The sequence below is a fragment of the Aedes albopictus genome, chromosome 2, assembly GCF_035046485.1.
Source record: "Aedes albopictus strain Foshan chromosome 2, AalbF5, whole genome shotgun sequence".
NCBI classification, from domain to species: domain Eukaryota; kingdom Metazoa; phylum Arthropoda; class Insecta; order Diptera; family Culicidae; genus Aedes; species Aedes albopictus.
In genome coordinates, this window is record NC_085137.1 from 228,121,197 (window position 1) to 228,131,826 (window position 10,630).

At 41.5% G+C, this 10,630-nt stretch overlaps 1 protein-coding gene across 2 annotated transcripts in view; it reads right to left on the reverse strand.

Moving 5' to 3' along the window:
* LOC109401369 (protein numb) overlaps positions 1-10,630 on the reverse strand; it is a 165,819-nt gene that overhangs the window by 54,204 nt on the left and 100,985 nt on the right. The window lies entirely within an intron of this gene.

The following is a 10,630-nucleotide window of genomic DNA, read 5'->3' on the forward strand; positions in this document are numbered from 1 at the left end:
TCAAGTGCGTTAATCAAGGGAATCTAATGGTAAACTTCACGGATGTTTCTTAGAATTGCTCAAATCATGGTTCAAATTCATGTCGATCAAAAATTAGTAAAAAAATTGAGTCTAAATTCCTCTAACTGTTTTGCCTGAAACTCTGCTTGTCGGAATATAAACACAATATTTTCATTTTTTTGTTTGCAGGTTTTTCAAAAAAATCTTTTGGGATAACAGACTTTTTTCGACAAGGAAACTCTCTCAATCGAAACATCTTTTCTAATTCACCTACAAATTAAAGAAATCACTGCTGAAGAAATATCCAAAAATATATCCAAAATTTAATCAGAAATAGCTCCCGAGGATTTGTCGGAAATCCAGTAAAATTGTTGGCAATTACTTCTTACGGGTTTTCGTGTAAAGTCAAAACTTATCTGAAATTGTAGAGATTTTTGCAGTTTGGAAAAATGTGATGATGCCAAAAATTCTTTCGAACCCATCCACTCCGAGCAGAGATATTGAATTTATTAGCATTTTATACCTATTTTTTCCCATTGTGCAACGGGCGACAGTTGGCAATAGCAGGCCTGGTAGCGAGTCACTATTTTCGTGTAAGTCACTATTCTCATGACTTTTCAACTCAAGGTATTTTTATCTGTTAATAAATAACTATTTTCAATGTCAAAAAAATACTTTCAGTGAGTAAAACAAGAGTAGATATTTGAAATAGTCAAAATCATACTTTGTGTTACTGGAAATACATATAAGATACATTATAATGTTCCGATTTTATCACGCCTTCCTCGCGTCAGTCCATAATTTTTCAATCATTTGCTGTTACATTTGATAGCAAGTGTTTCCCCTCTTCTTCAAGATTAATGTTGAAGGCTCGAATAAAATGACTCGAACATATTCCTTTCGGGACGGAGCACAACAAAGTAAAAATTTCATACAAATGGCTCAACTATGGCTCTCCAGAACTCTTAGACTATCTTACAAAACAACACATTTTCTCTCTCATTTGGAAGAATTATGCTCAGTGTACCAGTTATTGCTATACATAGTACTTCAAATTCGCCATAGTTGATTTTCAACCTTTAAAGATACAAATCAACAAGAAAAATTTCTTGAACAACAGATTACGATCACAAAAGATGATTGCAATTATTCAAACTTCACAATTTGCTCAAATTATGATAGAAATAAATCATTTTCCTTAATTTTTCGGCCTCCTTGCACCTTATTTCGCCATAATGTACCAGTTATGGCAAATCCCAAAAGGAATGCATGTAAATAGTGCGAAGCTGAACCCAAATTAACAAATGTGTCCATAACTGGTACAGGGTTCCTATCATTGGCACACGCCGTAATAAATACTAAAAGTAGTTTTGGCTCCGTTTTTATATTTTTCCTGTAAAGTATGAAAACTAATCAATTATTTGACTTATTGTTTACGTTCGTCGGTCTTCTTCTTATTTTTGTAGAAATAGTTTTTCTTAGATAGTGCGATAACTGGTACAGGCACCCTATTCTTTTTATTTCAATTGCCAGCTTTGTCTTTCTAGATAAATCTGAAATAAAAAATGTGAGATAAACCTTTTCATGTTTTAGGATTTTAGCTCAGTTTTTGTTTACCTTGCTGTGGTAAATCTCACATGCAAGATTAATAGTTATTTAAGCAACAATTTGCAAAATGATATTTAGCACGATGCGTACATTTATCCAACGAGGCTGCCGAAAACTGCCACTTTTCAGTACAAGTGTCGAAAAGTATTACTTTTCGGCACTTTTGTTTAAATGAAATAAAAGTATGCCGTTCGAGCTCAAATCAAACTGTTTTTTTTTTTTTTTTTGGTGTCAAGGTTGTTTGAAACCTTTCTGAATAAGAAGATTTCAAAAACTTATATCAAAATATCACCCTATTTTGGTTTCCAAGCATTTTTTTCTAGAATGAATTTAGGCCTTGAAATGAGTCATGACAAATAGGGAATCGCGCCACTTGGGCGGTGGCTTCTATATTCGTCTGTTTTCCACTATAACTAAGTCAAATTTGAACCAATTGACACAACTTTTGGACTGTGGTGAGATAGGTATTGTATCTACCCGTGTACAACATTTAAAGTCAATTGGTTCAAAATTGACAGAGTTAGAGTGGAAAATAGACGAATATAGAAGCCACCGCCCAAGTGGCGCGATACCCTAGTATACCTTACAGTATGTTTTACAAATGAACAGTAAAAATAACTAGAAGCAATTTGAATGAAATTTTCGATCGATGAAGTAAATTGAAGCAAATAAGAAAGCAGCCAATATCTCACTCATAACGCAGCAAATAACCAATATTGCCGAGCCCATCACGCCCCGAAAACCGTGAGGAATCACTTAACTGACGCTTTCACCATTAACTAACGTAGAGCAATTCAAATGCATCACGCAACATAGTATCATCTTCTTTCCTATATTTCTTGTCTATGCTGCCACCCGCCACCCATCGCCTTATTGGCGACGCGGCTGGCGTTCGAATTTGTTCAGCAACAAATTGATTGAATTGATGGTGATTCAATTTTCGATGTAACCTCGCGCTCGCTCGGCGCGCCCCAAAAAGGGTTCACCGTTTGACGTGTGCGCTTACCGTTTGTTTGTGTGATCGGGGGAAAGGCGTTGTAGTTGTTTACCGAGCAGAACAATGTTTTACCGATGTTGCAATAATATGCGTTATTTTCCGACGAAACAAATAAGGCTGTTGCACACATAGTACGAAATAATGTATCTATTTGGATTGCAAAAAAGTGTTCACTTCCCAAGTAACCATTAGCAATATTAGAGATGTAAATGACAAAAATCGTATTTTGAGAAAATGAGGTTTATAGTTTTTCATCAATTTTTCATTCCATACAAAATGTATGAAGTTTCAAAATCGACCAATTTTTTTACAATTTATTGTAATTTTACTAATCATCGTAAAAAGGTCTTGAAAAAGTTTTTGAAAGTATGAAATCTATTTTATATATGCTCAGCTCAAAATCGACAAAATTGTCACTTACATCCCTTTGCATCTGGGCCCTTCATTTATAAATGAGTTGGTTCTTCCTCGTAGGTGAATGCATCTTACCAATTTACATGCAACCAGCTGAGCAGAAGGGCATCCAACAATCGGTTAGTACATATCATTTTATATATCTTATCACCTTCCTCCAGCTCGAGCGAGGAAAACTAAAGCAGTGTGCACCACACTTCCGGCAACCAACGAACGTCCGACAAACCGATACGAGCAAACTAGGTTACGTCGACAGGTTTATTAAGTGTTTGCGATAGATAGGATACGATAGGATAGATTGATGCATGAACGGGTTGAAGGGCAGATTGGGGTCTCGTAAACAAAGGAAGAAAAAAAAAACTTGACACTGTCAGCTACGGACCGACGAAACATTGTAACACCACCGCCACCACCAGCATCGCATCGGAACGGAATAGTTTGTTGCGCCCCTTAATTTTATTTTATGAACTGTAACAAAATTGTATCACCCCCACCGACAACTGAATTTAATTAAGTTTAATTTGATCAACTGCTGCATCTCGTCGGAAGCCTATAACCTCTCACAGCCAGAGCGGTGAAATAGCTGGCATAGTCGATGCACCATATTGTCGCTCGTTTGGAATTCCTATGTACAAGTACGCCCGCCCACATGTTTCAGGAAGTGAATTAGCTAAAGCATACAGAAAAGTGGTATCGACATGCATCTTCAGGGACACAATTTATGGGTGCATCCAGCAACAGAACAGTGTTTTCAAATTATTACAAATTGGTATGGGGTGAATGTACTTGTTAGGGGAAAGAGATGGAATGAGATCTTTGATGATGTCATTGATTTGCATAAAAAGCAAATTATCAGAAGTGAGGATTCATTTAGTCATTGGTCTTTCGTGACGTTCCATCACAGAGAACAGACATCCAAGTCCAACCTGAATTTTGTGTAAGGAATATTTCATCGACAACACAAGTGGCAATAGCGTGGCGCTGCAATCGGTTAATTTCCCATACTAATTTAATTCACCACTTGAAACGTTTCAATTCACCACTGGCTGTGGCAATATGGTGTTTGTCGGCGTTAGTGTTGTCACCGTGCATTGGTATGCCACCTTACTCAAGTGAAGATTCAAATCCTTACACAACTTTCTGAATGAAATTTGTTCTAGACTTGATGTCTGTTCTCTGTGGTTCCATTGCGTTTCATGAGGACTTCAGGAGTGCCATATCCACAGCTGCAGCTGTAAAGGCGTGGGTATCGAGCATGACTATTCTGGGGGTGACGGGTTCGATTCCCGGTCGGTCCAGGAACTATTCTAAGGAAAACTTCCTTGATTTTCTTTTGTAACGGTTCTATTGCACACAACGTCAGCAGCTTTAGCGCCACTCTCGGGTTAGAGAGACTGCTGACGCTTTTTAAGGTCCGGCTTGAGACTCTGTCACGGGCGAGTTGTAAAAAGTGGCTCAAACACACTGTTTCTCCGACAACCCAAACGGAAGCTCCAACGAAATAAGAAATCGAAAAAGGATCACCGAATAAAATTAAAAAAGAAAAAAAACTAATAGGAAGGCTACAACCAATTCAGCAAAGTTAGCGGTGTATTTTGGACCTCCGATCGGATAAAGTATATTTACAATTGTACAATCTAGAATACTACCTACTAGACCTACTTTGAGCTCAAAGGTAAAAAAAGAACGAACTTACAGTTTCGTAGAACAAACTATGTTCTGTCGTTGGGGCCCAATCGTCGTGTTGCTCCTACAGGTGTCGCGCGACCTGCAACTGCAGCCGGCGAGAGACGCAGATACTCGGTGAGGCGTATACGGGTCTTGTATTGCGGCAACTTGCTGTTGCACCGATCAAAGAGCAGGAGATCTGCCTGGCGGCGTGATTGAGAGATCGCGTTTCACTCGGGGCTCACTCTTTACTGTTGGGTGTTACTGCTTACGCTGCGAGCTCCCACTGTGGTAATATTGGAGCCGCCTGTTCGACCGATAGGCACCGATCGCGAGAGGCAGGGGCTTGCGCGTCGCCTGACGGTAGGGCTCAGAGAGAGAGAGAGCTGCACTGTTCTCACCAATGAGGCGAGCTGCGGGGCTACGCGTACCGCGTGATGTGGATGCTCAAATCGGGTCGAAGGAGAGTGACCGCCTGGATCACGGTAGGCAACGGCTCGGCGTCGCTCGCGGTGGGTCGCAGGGAGAGTTGAGGAGTTCTCCAGCCGCACGGGGGAGTATCGTCTCACTGGTTTCGCCGGAAATGATGAGCACCGTTACGCGTAGAGAGGGCGGCGATGCGCGCTTAGGCCCTATAGGGTAGGGTTTTCAGAACCCAGAATAAAAACCCTTCGTTGAAGGGAGACTAACCCCCCAACGAAATTATTATCGATCCTAATTGTTTCTAGGCAATATAATCTTGCTTACCTATGCTTTTTTTTTTGGAATCGTATGTATTCACGATCTACAGTCGTATCTAGCACAATATTTTCAACGGAATCTGAAATCTGTTCATTTTACTATCATATTTCAGTTCTAATAGATATGGGTTTTGATCTCACCTTCAATCTGACTATCACGCACTGGGTAACAATCTGGCTTTCTAACAACTTTTTGAGCTATTTCACCATCAACTTTGCGTCTAACTAGCTTGGCTTCGCTAAACTGATTGGTGGCATTCCCATTTACTTGCCTAGTTGAGGCCCAACAATAGAAATTTGCAAATCGCGTAAACATCTATTGTGTTTCGGTTGTTCGCTTTGCCAATATATCTGCAAGGCAGAAGTATATTGGCCTATCAATCTCTGCCGCGTAACCCGATCCAACGATTCTTCTTCGCATTTTCCCTCATAGTCTGGGCCGCGATCCCCAATGCAACCCGTATTGCTGGGGGGCGTGAGCCATCTCACTCCGCATGCACGCGACTATACATTTCGTTTTCCTCTCTGGATATGGATCGTGGGAGAGAGTTTGTGTGGGCCATAGACTACGTCACGCGAGTGTCGCAATTCCTCTTTTTCTTGAGAGATGGCTCTGCAACATGCTGTTTGTTGTATCGTTTTATTTTTTTAGGGATTCCTGAGGAATCCTATAGCAATTGTAAGAAGGTCGTTACATTTACGCACATACTAGGAAAATAAAAATTTTGAAATTTAAAAATTTCAAAATTTTTATAAAAGACTTTGTTTTTAACTTATTAACATTTAACACTTATAAAACAAATAAAAATAACATATTGGATGTAGTAAAGTTTAACTGAATTAATGAAAATAAACAAATGTAAATACGGGCTGATGTGAAGTGAATTGGTTTTATAAACAAAGGAAAACTATTGCCGAATGAGTCACTATGCTGTACTGTTCCATCTATAAACATCCTTCCACTAAACTTACTTGCTTCATACTCGCCTTCCATCCTTTCCTTAAATATTCACTAATAACTTCAGAAATGTCTGAAAGCCGCACTAAACTTAATCCGAATCACTCCTGAGATTTCAGGAAACCGATATTAACCGAACCGATAACTCCAATCACGAATTGGAAACTGATTTCTTTTCATCTTACCTATCTTAATTACCTAACCGACACTCATACCGACCTCATTCGCGCCCGAATCCTGCCTTACAGCCAACATAGTAACTCGGATGCTGTAAGTTTTGCGTGAGTGCTGACAAGAAGTGCCAACACCAGTTAGATGGAATAGTGAAGTTGAACAAGATGGATGTAGGAATGCTATTGCGGTGAGTATATGGATTTTTTCAGGATTATCGACGAAATTACGGCTTTCATCGAGGATGCAGAAACTATCGGAGATACGACTAAATTACAGTGAATATTCAACTAGTGTATTACGCGGACAAGTGTTACAATTACGCGGACAAATTACAAAGTGACTATTTACAGAACGTGCCATTATGGGATGATCCATTATTCTTGCTGAAGAACAAAGGACATCTACTCTAAAGTGAAATTTTAGCTTCGCCATGCAGGGTCATTGAACTTTGTCTGGCTCGGCAGACTCTAAGTTGACTCTAATGTGTTCGAAGCTGAATGTTGGTCACAACGCGAGGAAACCGTAGGACATCTCAAACGTTGGACGGTTTGCCTTTGCACCTCAATGAGTATTTTACTTTTGGCTTTTGTTCGTGCATCGGGCGGATGCACAGTCATAGCTGGTGAAATGCAATGTTGCACTTTTAAAGAGGTCAACGACCGAGGAAACCCGTGGACATCTCGTATCGTGACTGAACCGTAGCACCACTAGTATTGTGTGTTTGTTTAGGCTTAAAGGTTTATAGTGTATGCAATACCCGGTGGATGTAGAGCAGTCATAGCTTGTGTTTTTACCACGAAATGGATTACTTTTTGGGGAGATTTTTTTTTTCAGGCCTTCAGGCCTTTTTCAGGAAAGACCCGTGAAACGTGCCAGGAATTCGACGACCTGTTTCATCCTCTAGAACGTATGTGTTCGTCCCTAGAGCGGTTAAAATCTTCGCGCGGCTGAATTTAGTGCCAAATTTGCCGACAAAATGTTTGTCTTTATCTGACAGGTGCATATCTCGCTTATACACAACATCACCTGGGCTAAACGTATGTTTTGTGTTGGCCCTCAAGTTATACGGGCGAGAGTACCGTTGGTATGCGGAATGAAGATTTTGTCTGACAATGTCATACATTCTTTGAACTTCCGAGCTTCGATGCGACGGATCATATTCAGTCTTCAGCTCAAAGTCACGCAGGTGGTCGTATTCCGTCCCGGTGCTAATCATGTTGCGGCCGAAGTTAATGAAATACGGCGTAAAACCAGTGCTTTCATGGACGCTGGTTCTAATGGCCGCAGCGATTTTATGCACAGATTCGTCCCAATTTCTGTGATCGGTTTGACGGTTTAGTGCACATCGAATAGCGGTCACAATCACGCGGTTTACGCGTTCCGCCGGGTTGGGACTCGGGTGATAAACCGCGAGGTTCCACTGAGTTACGCCATACTGATCCAGGAGTTTTCGGAACAACTCGGATTGAAAAACCTTTGCGTTATCAGTGATGCAAACTGAAGGCGCCCCAAAAAGGTTGAAAACCAAGTTTTCCATCACTGCGCACACGCCGGGCGCTGTGGCCGCTTTCATACACTGGACCAATACAAACTTTGAGAAAAAGTCGCAAATGACCAGGATCCAAACGTTTCCCTTTTTGGTTTTGGGATATGGGCCAAGAAAATCGATGGAAATAAGCTCCCAGGGTCGACTACATAGCTTTGGTTTCCCACAAGGTGGGCGTACATTCAAATTCGGAACTTTAGATTCCTTGCAAACAAGGCAACTGGCACAGAATTGCTTGATCTGGCTCGCCATTCGCGGCCAGTAGTACCGCTCCCGAACTTTCTGTAAGGTTTTGAGGAAACCTAAATGTGCCGTGTTGTGGATTTTCTCCAGTATTGGCTTTCGATCCGGCATTGATAGCACTTCTTTCCATCGAAAGGAAGGATCTTCTGGAAGGGTGGAGTTTGTAATGAACTTAAAAATCTTTCCATCGACTATTTTGAAGTCACGGAATTGGTCGGGGTTCTTCTCGATTTGATGTTTCAGTCCCGCTATGTATGGATCGATCAGACCAGAATCTACGGTGTACACTGAGCGGCTCAAAGCGTCAGCGGGGATATTTTCGCTCCCCTTTTTGTACTGTAATATCACGTCATATTTAGACAACTTCAAGGCCCAACGGGCAATGCGGGGGCTTTTAGACTCGATGCTCATGGTCTGCAAAAAGGTCAGGCTCATGGCATCGGTCTGAACAATAAATTGATGACCTTCAACGAAGTGTCGAAAATTCTCGATGCTGAGTAAGACAGCGAGGCATTCCCGCTCGGTAGCGCTATACTTACGCTGAGTACTCGAAAGTTTTTTCGAGTAATAAGCGATACATTTCCGCTCCCCGTTTTGGATTTGTACTAAGACTGATCCGATCGCCAGGTCGGAACTGTCGGTTTCTATTATGAAAGCCTGGGAGAAATCTGGATTGGCTAATATGGGAGCCGACACTAATGCCTCTTTTAGTTTTTGAAGGGCTTCCTCCGCTTTTGTGGTCCAAACAAATTTTTGTCGCCCTTTTTTCAATAAATCCGTGATTGGAACCGTGATTTCTGAATAGTTATTAATGAATTTTTGGTAAAATCCGGCAAGCCCGAGTAAACGCCGAACGTCTTTGACGTTCCGAGGTGCCGGGTAATCCAAAATGGGCTGGATTTTGGCTACATCCATAGACAGGCCCTCTTCGGATAGTACATACCCCAGATATCGGATGCTAGTCTGACAGAACTTCGATTTCAAGATATTTATGGTCAAGCCTGCCTTTGCCAAACGTTCCCCGACAATCCTAATCAACCGAAGGTGTTCTTCCAGCGATTCAGACGTGATAATTATATCGTCCAAATAGACGTAGACGAAGGGTTCTAAGTCGTGCCCTAGAACTTTCACCATAAGGCGGGCCATAGTGGCGGGCGCATTAGTCAGCCCAAATGGCATGACCTTAAACCGATAGAACCCTTTGTTGGTCCGGAACGCCGTTTTATTTTTCGCCTCCCTCTCCAGTTCCACTTGGTAGTAGGATTCGGTCAGATCAATAACAGAGAAGTAACGCGCACGCTTAATTCTCTGCAATATAACAGACATGTTAGGTATCGGGAAATCGTCTTTTTTTGTTAGCGAATTCAGTCGACGAGAATCCAAACAGATTCGCCATTTACCTGTCGGTTTTTTTATAGGCAACAACGGATTTATGAAGTCCGCTGAGCCTTCACATTCCTCGATAACATCAAGACGAAGTAATTGATCCATTTCTTCATCAATTACTTTCTCTACTGCCGGAGACCACCGATAAGACGGAACTCGTTTTGGAGTAGCGCCTGGAAGCAATTCAATTGAGTGTTTCAACAAATGCGTTCGTCCCAAACTACCCTCTTTAGTCATGGGCAAACATTGGATAGCCTGAAATAATTCAGTTCGCTGATCCATAGTCAATTTGTGCTCCGTTAGAAGATCTTCGGGCCGATCAATAAGGTTGGTGGGGATTTCGACGGTCGGCATCTCGAGGCTTTCGTCCAACTCAGGAGACTTATCGTTGGAACTATGGGGAATAGACGGAATGAGTTGGAAACAAATTTGGTCTTCCTCTTCTCCGAAATAGTCCTGGACATAATTGAGATCTGGATTGCGTTCCGGTAAGCTAGCGAACGATGTATTTGACGATTTTTGATCCGGATTGCAAATCAGTTGAAAATTAAAGGCTCTTAGAAAATCGACCCCTAAGATTAAAGTTTTCGATATCTCAGGCACAACTAAAGTTGGAATGACTTTAGTTTTTCCTTGGTATCGGAAAGGAACGTTAACGTATCCCAGACAGGTGTAAGACGTGCGGTCTGCAGTCAGAATGTTCATATCGCAATTGTGGATTTTTAATCCGAGACGATTAATCAAGGGCGGTGAACTAATAATCGACACACTTGCCCCGGTATCTGCTAATCCTTCAACCTCGATATCCAATATGGATACGGTAAGATGAGGACATCGGCGGAAACAAGTCTGGATCAGATACGTCTGGTTAAATTGCACAAATGGGCTGTGGGGAA